Genomic DNA, 16,359 nt, shown 5'->3' with positions numbered 1-16,359 from the left:
GCTAGTGACTGGCGGGTGTAGTCCACTAAGTGGTCCTCACTTCCCTGGCCGCTTTGCCTACGCGGCGATGAGCGGAAAGAGACAAAGAGCTGTGTAAGACAATCTGTACTGTACAAATGACTTCCTACAGATGAATGGCTGGCTCTGCCCAAGGTCACCTATGGTTGCCTCTGGGAGTTAATGAAATACATGGGAAGCCCAAATCCTGTTGCACGTCTTAAGGAGGTCCCCACTGCCTACGCTTTAATAGGCACAATCGGAAGAGAATAGCAGCTAGCCTATCACTCGGCCTATCCGCCCAGCAGACCTATCCCGACTTCTGTCCCCCAGGTGCTCCCCATGCTTTGTCTTCAGCTTCCTCCCTCACTGGGGCACTCCACTCCCACAGAGCAGTCTGATGCCCCCGAAGCACTTCTCCCTGAACTCTGTTACTCACTCCTCCACCCCCCTCATTTCTGCCGCTGCCTTCCGTCTCCCACCATTTCTCCCACGCTTGCATTTGAAATGATAGGTCTTGAATATGAAGCCAGGTGCGTCCTGCTGTTGTTTGTATTTAAGTGAGCACAATATCTCATCACTGGGCTTTTCATAAAATCAGATACCTTTGTAGAGGGGTGAAGTAAAGATGAGAAGACGTTCAGAGAAGACTTCTGGGAGGCTGGTACTGTTTTCTGCCTTAATCTGCTGGTAGTTACCTGGGTATATTTAAAACAATTATCAAGCTCTATAACTCAATTATTTGTGCATTTTAATGCAGGAACATGTTATATATTTTAAAAGTTTACAAAAGAAGTATCTTCATATGTTAAAAAGAATGAGAAAGACAAAATAGACAAAACACGTGAACAGACTTCACAAAAAGAGACACACGACTTAACATATAAAAATGTTCAACTACATTTTTAATAAGAGAAAGGCAAATAAAAAACTAATAAAGGTGCAGGTCTTCTATATATTTTTGTGCAAGTAAAAATTTATAAAGCCTGTACAAAGAGTAATTTGGCAGTATCTAACTAAACACTATACGCATTTATTCTCTCATCCAGGAAATCTACTTCCAAAATTTTACCCTAAAAATGCCTTCATAAACATAAAATGACATACACACAAGGTTTATACATTGCAAACAATGAATGCAAAGGCAATTCAAAAAAACCTACATGCCTATTTAGGAGACTGAGTGAAATTTTTAATCCACACTGCAATAATATTATGGAACTTTTTCAAAAAAAATCAAGATTTTAATAAGTCAATGCCCATGATTTTCCAAATATGTTGTAAAGTGAAAAAAAATATAAACACACATACACACACACACAAACAAACAAGTCCATCAGATGGGAAACATGAGTATGTCCCATCTGAATTTAGAGAACATCTCATAAATGAGGTTGATGCACTGGACACTCATCTCGAATTCTGGAATAGTACCAAGAACATCCTACATTGAGAACACATAGAAACCAAAAGATAGGAAAGAAAGAAATGATCAGAATGGATGTGGGTACTCTGAAACTTGTTATTGAATGTAGCTAAAGTGAAGGAAGAAATTGTAACATAAAGAAGAGAAAAGCAAAGTAGCTAAAGAAGATAAAGAAGAATATATAATTGTATATATTTTAAAATATACAAGTATTACTATAAAATATACAAAGGCCTGGAGTTCCCTCCAAAGGAAAAACACAATCAACATACATCAAACTGAAAGCAACGAAGGAAAAAAGTCAAGCCTTAAGTTGAAATATTGAAGGAAGTTGAAGCATTCTATGGACAAAATATTGATAGATTCAGGAAACATCGAAAAAAATATGGAAGCAAAACACAGTCACTATACTAAAAAGAATTGGTTGATGTTCAGTGATTTCAAGAGGCAACAGATGATCAAGCACAGACAGTATGAAAGAAAAAATTCTAAGTTTTATAGAAGACATTAGCAAAAAAACAAGGCTCCAGGAATTGATGGAATACTAATTGAAATGTTTCAACAAACTGATGTACTCAGTAATCTATGCCAAAAATTTTGGAGTACAGCTACCAGGCAAATGAATAGAAGTGATCCATATCTATGCCCATTCCAAAGGAAGGTAATCTAACAGAATATAGAAATAAATCATCAAGCAGACAACGAATATCCCATGCAAGGAAATTTTTGCTGAACATATTTCAAAAACAGCTGCAGCACTAAATTGACAAGAGTCATGTTGGATTCAGAAGAAGTTGTTGAACGACAGGGATTATACCATCGATGGCACCAGACAGAGCTTGACTGAAAGCAGACAGCACCCAGAGTTTACTTGTGCTTCACTGACTACGCAAAGGCACTCAACTGTGTGGATCATAACAAACTATAAAGAACGTTACAAAGAATGAGAATTACAGAGCACCTCGTTGTGTTCATTCCAACCCACAAGCTAACCACACATTTGTGATCGGCATGATGAACGAATAATACAAGAAACTCGATTGTATAAAGAACAAAGCATCAAGATTGGAGGAAGGCTTACTAACCTTCGTTACCTAGATAGTACAACCTTGCTCACTGAAAGTCAACAAGACTTGAAGCGCTTACTGATGGTGATCAAAACCTCAGCCTTCAGTACAGGTTGCAACTCAATGCAAACAAAACACAAATCCTCACAACTGGACCAATAGACTACATCGTGATAAACAGAGGAAAGGTTGAAATTGTCAAGAATTGCATTATACTTGGATCACAATAAATGCTTATAGAAGCAGCAGTCAAGAAATGAAACCCGTCTTCTCCCCACAACCCTTCTGTAAGGGGATGTCCAATTACTTACAGATTGGCTTTGGGCCTCCACTCAGCACTCCCCCCACCCCGCCCCCGCCCACATTCACATGATTTTCTGCTCTGGGTCTTTGATGCCTGATTCCATTGATACCTCATGATCACATAGGCTGGTGTGCTTCTTCCATGTGGGCTTTGTTGCTTCTGAGTTAGATGGCTGCTTGTTTATCTTCAAGCCTTTAAGAGCCCAGACATAATATCTTTGGTGAGCATCACGAATGCCAGGTTATTAGAGCAAAGCGTTCTTGAGTTGAGGGTGTACTTAAGTAGAGGCCTAATGCCTGTCTGCTACCTTGATCCTTAACATATAAATATGTGTACATAGATCTATTCCCCTATAGTTATGTATAAACATATTTACATATGTACATGCCTATATTTAGATCTTTATATATGTCCTTTGCCTCCTAGTTCTTTCCTCTATTTCCTTTTCTTGTACCACTTCTAATGTTTATTCTTATTTATCAAATGCTCACCTAGTACATATATGAGTGAGACACTATTCTGAGAATGTTATGGTATTAACACAATTAACAACTTTAGAATGTACTCATCTTTACTACCTTCATTTTCAGATGAAGACTCTAAGGCACAAAGGGTCTACTTAACTTGCCAAGGTCCAAAAGCCCTAGTAGTGTAGTAGTTTCACATTGGGCTATAATCGCAAGGTCAGTTGTTTGAACCACCACCTGCTCCATGGGAGAAAGAAGGCTTTCTACTCTTTTAAAGAGTTTCAGTCTCAGAAACCCACAGGAGCTACTTGTAAATCCATTGGCCCCAACTCTGGTTTAATGAAACTTTCATGTAATAACTTGGTCTCTGAAACCTAACATGATGAATAGGTGAGGGGTGGGTCTAGGGCTTTTCCTGACCAGGAGCAGTTCTACATTGTTCTACAGGGTCTCCAGGAACTGGAATATTGGAATCGCATATTATACCTACTCATAGAAATGGGTTTGCCTTTTTGGCTTTGCCCAAACTGTATTAGGTAGTAAGAGTAGGATAAGGATTAAGACACAAGTAACCTGGCTCTGTCTGTGAATCATCCTCAATTAGGGGTAGGGATTAAAAGTCATATTTTAGAATATGAGAAAAATAACATGTGCAATTACAGATATGTCTTAACCACCCACCATGGGCCAGACATTGAAATACAAGGGAGTACCCCTGCACAAACAGAAAAATACTCCGCTGGGTGGAACTTTTACAGTAAGCATTTTTCCCACTAGACAAGCATCAACCAACTCGCTCTGAGTTAGTGCACTCAGTGGCATCACCTGGGAAGGTTCTCTCTGGACATAGTGAATTTTTTCATAAAAGCAATTTCGCTAAAACCTCCTTTTTCATGATGGCTGATTTTAGAGAAAAGCATGGGGCTGTGAAATTTTGTTTTCCTGCTTACGAAAAATGCCACAGAAACTGCTGTGATGTTGAACATAGCTTACAAGAACAGTGCTATGGGAAAAACTGATGTGTACAACTTGTTTTTTCATTTCAGAAAAGGTGAAATATCGATTGATGACAAACCTTGTTCCAGATGCCTGTCAACTTCCCAACGGACAAAAATGTTGACTCATAAAGCATTTGCAGTTCTTTCCACAAGGTCAGACTGTTAATCAAACTTTCTATTTAGATATTCTGAAAAGATTGCATAACAGTATGCGACCAAAAAAGGCCTGGTTGTGGCAGATGGGGACTGGTTTTGCCACCATGACCATGCTCCTGCTCATGCAGCCATCTCAGTGCATCTCAGTATGGGGCTAAAAACAGCATGCCTCTCTTACCCCATGTACCTTGCTCACCTGGCCTTGCTCCGTTTGACTTCTTTTTGTTTCTGCAAATGCAGAGGGACATCAAAGGCCAGCAATTTGAGGACACAGAAGAGATGAAGAAAAAAACAAGGAAGGGAATGTTACCTGCCATCCAAACAGATGAGTTTGAAAAACGTTTCCAAGAACAGAAGCATAGATTTGACAAGTGTATTAAGTGTAATGGAGAACATTTTGAAGGTTATATGGCTGTTTTGTAAAAAAAAAAAAAAAAAGTCAAATACATAGCTTTGGGAAAATAAAATTCATTTTGAGGGGTATTTCCCTCGTATATTGTACTTGCTCATCATTTATCTATTATCTCATCCAACACTGACATTAATGCAATGTTCAAAAAACTCTCAGACAGTTGGTCTGATGGTCCAGGTCCAATAAGGTGTCCTGGCCAGGCCCACGGTACCCTTTGCACACCAACCCACGTGATACATCAGAGGCCCAGGTTGCAGGATGGCCAGTGACAGACCAGCTGTGAGACACCTTCTCCTGTTCATCCACAATCTCTTGGTTCATCCAAGTTATGGGATGATGAGAAGTCACACACAGGCAAGGGGAAGCCAGATGAGAACCCGAAAGTGCTGGCTCATGCAGGGCTGCAGGGTTGACATAGTCAAGAGGGTGAGCAAGGTTCCCACACCGGATGGGTGTCAGGCGGATTAGTGGGGTTTCTTGTCATTGCAGGTGCCAGGTAGTAACAGGTGATGGGCATCTTACCACCACCACTTCTCACAACCTGGGGGCTCCACAGTAGCGAAGAAGTTAGGGTAGGAGAGTAGAGGACCTATTGTTCCACATGCCTCCTAAGATGCCCCAGAAGCACTCAATGGAGTGGTGAGCCCCAGGGTCAGGGCAACAGTGATTATCAACACTAGCACCAAAGATGGCCCCAGCACTGGTGTAATGCCAATTTCATAACCTGCTCTTTGAAACCTAACTTTATGGATAAGTGAAGGGTAGGTCTAGTGCTGCTCTTGACAAGGGAGCGTATTTTTTCTAAGATAAGGAAATCGAGGCTGTGTCATGCTTCTTGGCCCATAGCTGGCACTGAAACCAAAAACCAAACTCACTGCCATTGAGTTATTTGGACACATAGGATCTCTATGAGACCCTATGAACTGCCTCTGTGGGTGTGCAAAACTGTAACTCTTTACAGGAGTAGAAAGCCTCATCTTTCGCCTGCGAATCGGCTGGTGGTTTTGAACTGCTGATCTTGCAGTTCGCAGCTGAACTCATAACTAGGCTCAGTGACACGCCTCCAGCCATGTCACTGGTAGGAAGTCTGTTCTTTATCAAAGCTATGCTGCCGCTCTCATCATCTTAGAAAAGAGTGACTTCTATTTTATTTTGTATACCAACTGGTAAAGTTAAAGATACTGTCCCTAGATCTGGTCCATGCCTTGAGGATTTTATTTTTAGCCCAGTCATCCCCAAGGGGATTTTTCTTCAGAGCACTACTATTCCCTGAGGGCCACAGGCTGCAGGAGAACAGACATCATGTTTTACGCACAGTCACTGAAATTACCCCTGCACATACAGGAAAGTAGGGCAATGACTGCAACAAGGACACTTCTGTGACTAAAATTATACTCCCGCGATTAAAAGAAAAAGTACGTCTCACGCAGTAAGGAAAACTATAACCATTCCTTGTCCTCAGACAGTTTTCATAGTCCTGGTAAAAATTTAATTCGTCTGTAGGATTTCCTTTTTTGTTTGTTTTGTTTTTAAGATCACTTTATTGGGAGCTCTTACAGACATTACAACAATCCATACATCAAGCATATTTGTACTTACGTCACCATTCTTTTCTAAACCTTTACTTTCTTTTTTTAAAAATACTTTTATTGGGGGCTCTTACATCTCTTATCACAATCCATACATTCATCCAGTGTGTCAAGCACATTTGCACATGTCACCATCATCATTTTCAAAGCATTCTCTTCCCACTTGAGGCTCTAATATCAGCTACCCATTTCTTCCCCCTCCCTCCCCCATCGCCCTCCCTCATGAACCCTTGATAAGTTATAGATTATTATTTCCATATCTTACATCGTCCTCCGTCACCCCTCACCCACTTTTCCATTATTCCTCCCCCTGGGAGGGGGTTGTTCTAGATTGATCCTTGTGATCAATCCCCTTTTCTCCCCCTCCCCTCCCCTAATCCTCCTGGTATCTGGATTCTCTTTGTTGGCCCTGGGGGGTTTCTCTATCCTGGATTCCTTGTGTTGCAGGCTCTTATCTGTAGCAGTGTGCATGCTCTGCTCTAATCTGATTTTTAAGGTAGAATTGAGGTCATGATAGTGAGGTAAAGGAAGCATCAAAGAACTAAAGGAAAGTAGTGTTTCATCGGTGCTACACTGCACCCTGACTGGCTCATCTCTTCCCTGTGAACCCTCTGTGAGGGGATGTCCAATTGTCTACAGATGGGCATTGGGTCTCCAGTCCATGCCCCCCTTCCATTCATCTTGGGTATGGTTTTATTTTGGGTCTTAGATGCCTAATACCTAATCCCATCAACACCTCATGATCACACAGGCTGGTGTGCTGCTTCCATGTGGGTTTTATTGCTTCTGAGCTAGATGGCTCCTTGTTTATCTTCGAGCCTTTAAGACCCCAGATGCTATATCTTTTGATAGCCGGGCACCATCAGCTTTCTTCACATTTGCTTATGCACCCACTTTGTCTTCAATTATCACCTTGCTGACATGATGCTCACCTTGGTCTGTAGGATTTCATGACATGCAAACACTGAAAGCGCTTTTCATTTGAAACATAAGGTTGGTGCAAGCTTTAGAATTGTCAAATCAGCCTTGCTCTAAATTCCTGCAAGATACAACTGGTAAGGCCATCATTTGGCATTTTAAGATGCTACATGAAAAGAGGCCTCCCAGTTGTCATTGAGTCTGTTCCAACCCACAGTGACCCACAGTGTAGCAGAGTAGAATGGGACTCCATGGGGTTTTCAAAGGCTGTTAACAGTCGGTGTCATTTGTACTGTGCCAGGCACCAAATTCCAAGCAAGAATAAAAAACGCACAGCCAACAGTCTGTGTCTTCAAAAAGTCTTACAACCTTACTCGGATCAACAGGGAAGACCAATTATTTAAAGTCAACTAAGGAAAGAACCCTTTACCTTGGAAGGAAAAAATTCTTATTTAGTACAATGTTACATAGTTCTTACACTTCAATTTAAAGTTATAGATATTAACAGAGAAATCATAGACGACACAAAAAAATCCATCATCCTTGAAACAAGTGTTCATTCTCAGTAGAGTAGAAATTATAACACAATGTTAATTTTGGCATACCAAATTTTCAAAGATGAACATAATACTAGCACACTGATACTCCGCTGATGGAAATACAGCCAGTTATTGACATTTAAAATTTTTACTAGGGACATCCTCTCCTGGCTGCTTATGGCATACAAACCCTTCCTTCTAGAACAACCAGGAAACCTGGATCTTTTTTTTTTTTAATATTTCTGATGACACCTAAAAGCTACCAAGGCAGGGAGCACTTGAGCAGGCAAGATCTCAGACAGAATGAAATTATGGAAAGGTGAACTCAACATTTGGTTATACTTTTCCCCTGGAGACATGTGCCAATTCCAAAATAGCAGCTCTGAGGTTGCCTCAAGGCAGCTGAGAAGCTGAGAGTCTGAAAAGTGGCAGCCAAGCGGCTTACAGACAACTGAGACACTTCAACACGGAGTAAAATAGGCACCCGGGATGCTGAGAAGTGGCACAGAATCTCCAGCAGTCTCAAAAGAACTGGACGCTAGAGTCCGGAGCCCACCATGGCAGAGGAGGGGAAGCAAGAGGGCCAGGTGCTAGCACAACTTCTGAAGGACTTCACGCCAGGAATGTGGTTGCAGACGAAACAGGGGAGTTCACAGAAGAACCAAAGGCCACCTTCCAATCAGCTCAAGTTTAAAGTCCTTGGTCTTTTTTTTATTAAAACATCATTTTATTATAATCCATACATCAATTGCATCAGGCATATTTGTACATATGTTGCCATTGTTTTTTTCTAGACTTTTACTTTATATCGAGCCCTTGGTATCATCTCCTCTTTTTTTCCTCCCCTCCACTCCCTCCCAACCTCGTGGCCCCTTGATAGATTATAAATTATTATTATTTTCATATCTCACACCGACCACTGTCTCCCTTCCCCCATGGTTTCTGTTGTTCTTCCCCCCAGAGGGGTGTAAGCTTCCAGTTCAAATTATTTTTGAGATACAGGCAGGACCCTGAAAGTACTAGCTATAAAGGAAAGATTGATAAGCTGACCAAAATGAGACTAAAACGGCATGCATAAACAGCAGACAGCAGCTATTTCCAATCATCTAACTGACCAAGAGTCCACATCATGTGCACACATACATATATGTCAATGCCAATAAAGGTCTAAGAAAAAGACAACTCAATTGAAAGATGAGCAAAAGAAAGAAATAAAAATTTCACAGGGGAAGATCTCATTATTCACCAAACTCATAGGGGAAATGCAAATAAAAACCTAAATGACAAACAAAACCAACAGAGTGACTAAAATTTCAAAAATAACTACCAAGTGCTTACTCAATGCAATACCACTTTGTTCTAATAAATTGGCATTCCAGGATGCAAACCTTCCCGACATGATCGCTGAAGAAAAATGTGTGCATAAGCAAATGTGGTGAAGAAAGTTGACAGTGCCCGGCTACCAAAAGATATAGCATCTGGGGTCTTAAAGGCTTGAAGATAAACAAGAGGCCATCTAGCTGAGAAGCATCAAAGCCCACATCGAAGAAGCACACCAGCTTGGCTGACCACGAGGTGTAGAAGGGACCAGTTATCAGACATCAAAGAGCTAAAAACCAAATCAAAGGGTGCCCACCTTCCTGACACAACCACTGAAGACAAACGTGTGCATCTGCAAATGTGGTGAAGAAAGCTGATGGTGCCCAGCTATCCAAAAAAATAGCATCTGGGGTCTTAAAGGCTCGAAGATAAACAAGTGGCCATCTAGCTCAGAAGCAAAAAAGCCCACATGGAAGAAACACACCAGCCTGTGTGACCATGAGCTTTCGAAGGGATTAGGTATCAAGCATAAAGGAACAAAAAAATCATACCATTTAAAATGTGGGTGAGTGCAGAGTGGAGATTCAAAGCCCAATGGCAGCCAACCAGACACCCCTTGCTGAGGAGTTGTGGGGAGGAGATGAACCAGGCAGGGTGCAGGGTATCAACGAAGAAACATATAACTTTCCTCTAGTTCTTAAATAACTTCCCCCCGCCCCACTATCATGATCCCAATTCTACCTTGCAAATCTGGCTAGACCAGAGGATGTACATTGGTACAGATAGCAACTGGAAACACAGGGAATCCAGGACAGATGACGCCTCCAGAACCAGTGATGAGAGTGGCGATGCCTGGAGGGTGGAGAGAATGTGGGGTAGAAAGGGGGAACTGATTACAGGAATCTACATATAGCCTCCTCCCTGGGGAAGGGACAGCAGAGAATAGGGCAGGGGGAGACGTCAGACAGTGTAATATATGACAAAATAATAATAATATAAATGATGAAGGGTTCATGAGGTAGGGGGCAGTGGGGAGTGAGGGGGAAAATGAGCAGCAGATTTTAAGGGCTCAAGTAGAAGGCAAATGTTTTGAGAATGATGATGGCAACAAATGTACATATGTTCTTGACACAATGGATGTATGTATGGATTGTGATAAGAATTGTATAAGCCCCAATAAAATGATTTAAAAAAGAATTACCAAGTGCTGATGAAAATGTGGAACAAATGGGAATGGAAATTTGTACCTTTCTATGAATAACAGACATGCCTACTCGGTGGCACACTAAGCCTACATCTAGGTGGGTATATACTCACACATGTGCACCAAAAGTCAGGTGCAAGTCTGCAATGCAGAACTATGTGAAACAGCCAGTTTATGGGCCAAGAGGAAACGAGTGATTGGGCTGCTAACTGCAATGTCAGCAGTTTGGAGCCACCAGCCACTGTAAAGGGGAAAGATGAGGCTTCCTATTCCTGTAAGCAATTACAATCTTGGAAACCCACAGGGTCGGTTCTACACTGTCCTCAGGGTCTCTATGAGTTGGAATCCACTCGGTGGCAGTGAGAGTGTGAGGGCAGGAATGAGGATTCAAGGAGGTGAGTGGTCCCGAGGGACTTTGCTGAATGAATTTAGGTGCTCTACGGCCGATTTGTGGTTGCATGGTAAGTGAAAAAAACTTTAATAGCTGAATTACATACTCGAGATGGGTACATTCTTCTACTATATAGAATATAAAAGTATATAAAATATATTTCAATAAGATGATACAAAATGTTCCAGTTCATGGCAACAAGGAATTAAAATCAAGTTAAATGTTCAAAGTAAGGGAAAAGATTAATGACATGACTAAAGCATGTTGCACAAGCATCAACACCGCTTCTGCATATTATGACGCCGAGGCTGCATGCACAGTGTGTGCTTCACTTTGCAAGGTTCAAAGTGAAATGCATTGTAGCATATTCACAGATGTTTCTGATCATCAGCAGTGTAAGGGACACCTCTTTCTTTTTTTTCTGTATTTTTCTAATCTTATTTTAGTGCAGTGTTCTCTTACCTTCAATAAAAGAACATTATTTTTGAGAAAATATCTTAATAGTTTTAACCCCCTTCCTTAGAGGTTGCTGTTGACGCTTCTGATTCAAACTCACCCCATGTGAGGGCGCAGAGCGGACCCATAGGTTTTCCAGGCTGTAGTATGGATGGAAGCAGATAACCAGATTTTTCTCCCAGAAAAAGCCATGGGGTGGGATCAAACTACCACCCTTTCCATGAGCAGCAAATCACTAACCCATTACACCTCCTGGGCTGCTTAGGAGAATGGTTAAGGAAGCAAAATTAAACATTTTCCAGTTCCATTACCCATGGGTGTATTTAAGTTTGCCAAGTTGTAGCAGGAGGAACTACTCAAATCGACCTCATCCTTTAAGTCACCGTTGCTATTATGCAAGAAAGAGAATCTCAGCAATACGGGGCATACTGACTTTTGAGTAAAATAAAGTTTGATTATCCCTAAATGCACAAAATTTAAATGTGTTTTCCCTACCTCTACTGTTAAAAGTAACTCAAATTCTCTACTATTAGTTTCTCTGCTAGGAACCCTTGGGTGGCACTTCTGACCTTGTGATTAGCACACAACGCTAACAACCTAATGTGACAGAGTGAAACTGCTCCACAGAGGGTTTCTTAGGCTCTCCTCTCTGCAGGGGGAGCTCCACCCCCAGGTCTTTCTGTCCTGAGGCTGCAGAGTAGAGTCGAAGTGTAACGTTTCAGTTAGCCATTGCCTGAGAGAAAATTCTTCCATATTCCTTACCCCATCAACCCACCTCACTGCCACCGCCTGAGATATCGTCTCTCGTGGTATAGGAATTCCACGGAATATGGAACCATGAGAATCTGTACCATCACAAAATCCTCAATGACTATATGCACAACAGTCAACCACGCATCCAGCTCTTTTTAAAGAAAGTCAGAGACGTCCAAGTCCGTGGCTCCACTGTAATGACCCTAAGTCATTACCATAGCAAATTCCAGTAACAAGCATGGGGTGAAATATGGATTTCCTGAATTTTTTCTAGAGTGGGAAGTTAAAAAATAGTGGATGAGAACCAGAACTACATTAAAGTGCATCCTGTCCTCAGTGCACCACTGTAAACAGCACTGCAGGAGAGCAGTGCTGACTCACCCTCAGAACTCATGGCAAATATGTTTGACCTTGAATCACTGCCACGACCAAAATACTCCCGGTTCACTTGGGAAGGCTGTGAAAAATTTAAAGGTCATACTTAAAATATTGAGGACTCAAAATAGATGAAGTAGGACTTTGGTTTTGGCATTCCAAATGGCCACCACATGAAGACAAAATGTCAAGCCAGACTCGTCAGCTACCAGCTGAAGGGATCTTACATAGTTTGCAAACCCTAATGCTTAGTTTCTCACATTGGCATTCATGTGCACTTTATGGAACTAATTTTGACCTAACTTTTGGACTTGATTTATAATCTTCCTTAAATCCAGTCCCTTCCTCCTCTTCTTTAACAACTATGTTATTAAGCATCGACCATAAGCCAGCTTCTGATAAAATACCATATAAAATGACGAACAGCGCCCTGGTGCTGTAGCGGGTACACGGTGGGCTGTGATCTGCAGGATCAGCAGTTCGAAACGCCCCGGCTCCAAGTGAGAAAGACTGGAACAGGTTGGGAAACCCACCACGGGTCGCTACGAGTCAGCATTGACTTGATGGCAGTGAGTGGTTGGGTTTGTTTTCTGTGATGCTCCCTGGCCTTGAGGAACTTACACTTCTAGTAGAAAGGCTCTGAATATCAAAGGCAAAAATAAGCAATGGGATAGACTGAGTGGCATGTGCTTGCAAGGAAACTGCAAGATGCTCTGAGAATGAAAGGCAGAATTCGCATTTATGTGTCCGTATTTTAGTGCAGCCTCCTCTAGCCCTCATGCCCTGTCCCGGGGTATTATCCGTTAAGAGGAATCCAAAATGTCCTAGACTGGAAACTAGTGTGCTCTGGTTTTCAAGTTATAGGTTGCTGTTGTTTTTTAACTTGTATTTTTGGGTGGGGACAGGTGGGCGAGAGTAACCAATTGGGAGGAAATGAAAGATATTTCGTTACAAAAATGGATAAAAGTCAAAGGATTCATTAATTACTTTAAATTCAGTAAAATTTCCTGTTTCTTGAAACCTCCCAAGTTGAAGGAACCTCTACTTAATCATGATATAAAACAGGATTCACCTATAAACTGCCTATGTCATATAACCCAACTCCATTTCTTTTATGTATCTCAATTTTAAATCAAGTTTACTGGGCAACCAACCAAGTGGAAAGAATTCCACATATGTCAATCCAAAGGACTGCAAAACATCTCCCATGATCCACCCTATCCCCCTTAAAAATACCTTTAAAAAGAATTTTGTTACAGAAAATATGGACTACTCATTTTGAAATATTAGGGGAAAAAATCAAGGTGATGAAATGGCCCTTTGCTATATGCCGAAGAATAATTTCTCACCGCCTCTCACAAAATCCCCAGGGATGCAGGGGCGGGGGGGGGGGGGAGCGGCCCTGGTGGTGCTTGGCTCATTAATGAGCTTCCCACTGACAGTGTCACAGTGAGGCGCCTGCAATCGGTTGGCCCTCAGCTCAAAGAAGAAGGCATCACAAGAGCGCTGCAGTTCACAAAGCGCTGATGCAACTGGCCCGCGACTAACAACCAGGGATCCTTGGGGGGTTATTGGCCTGCTGTCGGGTAAGAATCAGAATGGCAATTCCTGGATTTGCATTTGTCCAAAAAGGGGGCAAGAGAAACACTGAACACAGGCGGATAATCAACACTACTCACATTTTGTGGAGGTTTGTCAGTCTTAAAGAATAGTTCACTCATTCCACTGCCAGTCCATTTCTCCTAAGAGATAGGACTCTGAGAGTGGCTCCGACCCGCATAGCGTCCTAGGTCAGCAGTTTGAAACCATCAGCAGTGCGCTGGGCCAGTTACGGTCTGGGAAAGCCACAGGGAGAGGCTCTGAGGCCGCACTGACGGCAGGCAGCGACTCTGTTGTTGTTGTTATGAGAGGAAAGCACCTCTGGCAGCTATCCCCAAAGTGCCCAATGGGAGAAAGAAGAGGAGGTAGTTTGCTTCAGACAGAAGTTTAAAAACAAAAGCACCGCCATCAAGCCTATGATGACTCACAGCGACCCTACAGAGCCGGGTAGAGAGCGCAGGAGTTTCCAAGACTGTAGCTGTTTATATGGGGGGGGGGGGGGCCTTCTTTCCCACTTGGAGCAGCTGCTGGTTTCCAACTTCTAACCTTGCTGATCGCAGCTCCATGAGGAACCACTACACCACCAGTAGCCTTGGAAATTTATGGGAAATTTCTAGTCTGTGGCCAGTGTAAGTCAGAATCAACTCATCAGCAACGGATGCGGGGTCTCTCTATCTGTTTGTTTATGAGAGAATGACTGACACCAGAAAGTGGGGGGGGGGTTCATTACATATTCCATAATAGTACACTAAACTACATGACCCAAATTTCAGATCTGCTTAATGGTTAAGGAAAAGAATGTAGAAATACTTTTTATATGTGGAATATTGCTTATGCTGGAATTAAGTAGAAAATGAATTTTATTTAGTTTGCAAAGCACAGTGTGTAGTGAAATCTTCACTCAGGTCTCAAGTTTATATTATACTTGAATAAGAAAATGTCCTCCTGTAAAATAAGTCAATGCTTTATATAACACGCACTCACTGCCGCCAAGCCCATTCAGATTCACAGCAACCATGCAGGGCAGGGTAGGACTGAAACTCTTTCCCGGAGTAGAAAGCCTCACCTTCCTCCCATGGGGCTGCTGGTGGTTTCAAACTGCTGACCTCTTGGTCAGCTTTTTTGTTTTACTAATTTGTCCTCATCTTCCAGAAGAATAGAAACAATCTCTGAAGCTTCCACTCTAGAGCCATGCACGTTTCCCAGAGTGGGCCATGCCGCCCTGGGAGGTGGAGCGATCCAGGAGGACCGCCGAGGTAGAGGCTCCCCGAGAACCGGGATTCTGAGCTAGCCTGCAAGAGCTTTCGATCGCTAGGCTTGCACGGAGTCGTGTTTTCTTTCTTGAAAAAGGGGTGGTAGCCAAAATAAATTTGGGAATTTCTGCTCGAGAATCTCATTCTGTTGAGTTCTTTGCTTATACTTAGATTCTAGGGTGGAATAAAATCCTTTCATGCTTGGCAAATTGAGGTGTAAAAATAAAAAGACTCTAATCCATAAATGTGACCAGGATTCCCAATTGGATGGAGGCCGACATAACCTCCAAGACTATGGCTTCTAGTCCCTTGGCAAGTCTGAAACAGAACTCACTTTATGGCTCAATTTCCACCCAAAGTATAACAGACGGGGAAACATGAGTGAGGCAAGCATGCCTTTGAGTAATCCACCAACTGAGGGCCAGAGGGCAGCATTCGTCCAAGGACAAAGTTCAGAAGGGTCTGGAAGGAGGAACGGGAGCAGGAGCGTCAGGGAGAGAGTGCAATACGTGGTTACGTTGATGAGATTCCAATGAATAAGACAAAGCAAAGGGTATATGAATTGTTGAATGCAAACAAAAATGATGATCTGCTCAGTAAATCTTCATGTAATTCACCATAAAAAGCAGGGTGTGGTTTTTTTTAAATAACTCTTAAATAAGCATAGAAAAATTCTCCTTTCAATAGTAACAAACATGAAGAGCCTCCCAGTTGGTCATCTTTAACTTGCTCCTGCACTCTACCTAAAGGCAACGATGACTACTAATTCCATTTGAAGTAATGGATGTAACAGAAACTACATGTTGCTGGCCATGTCTTTCATGGTCAAAGTTGAAGACCAACGGCTGAAAATGAAATGTGTACACGAAAACACTAAAGAACAAAAATGCAAAACTAAAAACCGAAGACTATAAATAAGATGAAGTTTGGGGCTTAAGGGAAGAGAGTACTGATGGCAACATCCTGTACAGAAACTTAAACTCTTATCAGCAGAGGCAAATGACAAATGATGAAATGAGTACTGAGGAGATAAAAGAAAGCATCTTGTATCATACCTTGACACATAAATGTTTGCTTTCTCTTGACAAAAGCAAACAACCTATAGTTCCTGGTTAAGATATGCTTATTAATTTAC

General features: G+C 42.0%; 1 protein-coding gene across 3 annotated transcripts in view; it reads right to left on the bottom strand.

Moving 5' to 3' along the window:
• The window catches only part of GPR63 (G protein-coupled receptor 63), a 50,503-nt gene that overhangs the window by 22,213 nt on the left and 11,931 nt on the right, over window positions 1-16,359 (bottom strand). Inside the window, exon 2 of one of the 3 annotated variants that reach the window (XM_075554752.1) lies at window positions 603-695. The exons of the other annotated variants lie outside the window; for them this stretch is intronic. The gene's annotated coding sequence lies outside the window, so the exon portion shown is untranslated. The remainder of the gene's footprint in view (window positions 1-602; window positions 696-16,359) is intronic. 3 annotated transcript variants of the gene reach the window in all.

The sequence above is a fragment of the Tenrec ecaudatus genome, chromosome 7 (assembly GCF_050624435.1).
Source record: "Tenrec ecaudatus isolate mTenEca1 chromosome 7, mTenEca1.hap1, whole genome shotgun sequence".
Classification (NCBI taxonomy): domain Eukaryota; kingdom Metazoa; phylum Chordata; class Mammalia; order Afrosoricida; family Tenrecidae; genus Tenrec; species Tenrec ecaudatus.
The sequence above is the reverse complement of the archived record's forward strand: the minus strand, read 5'-3'. Positions and strand labels throughout refer to the sequence as shown.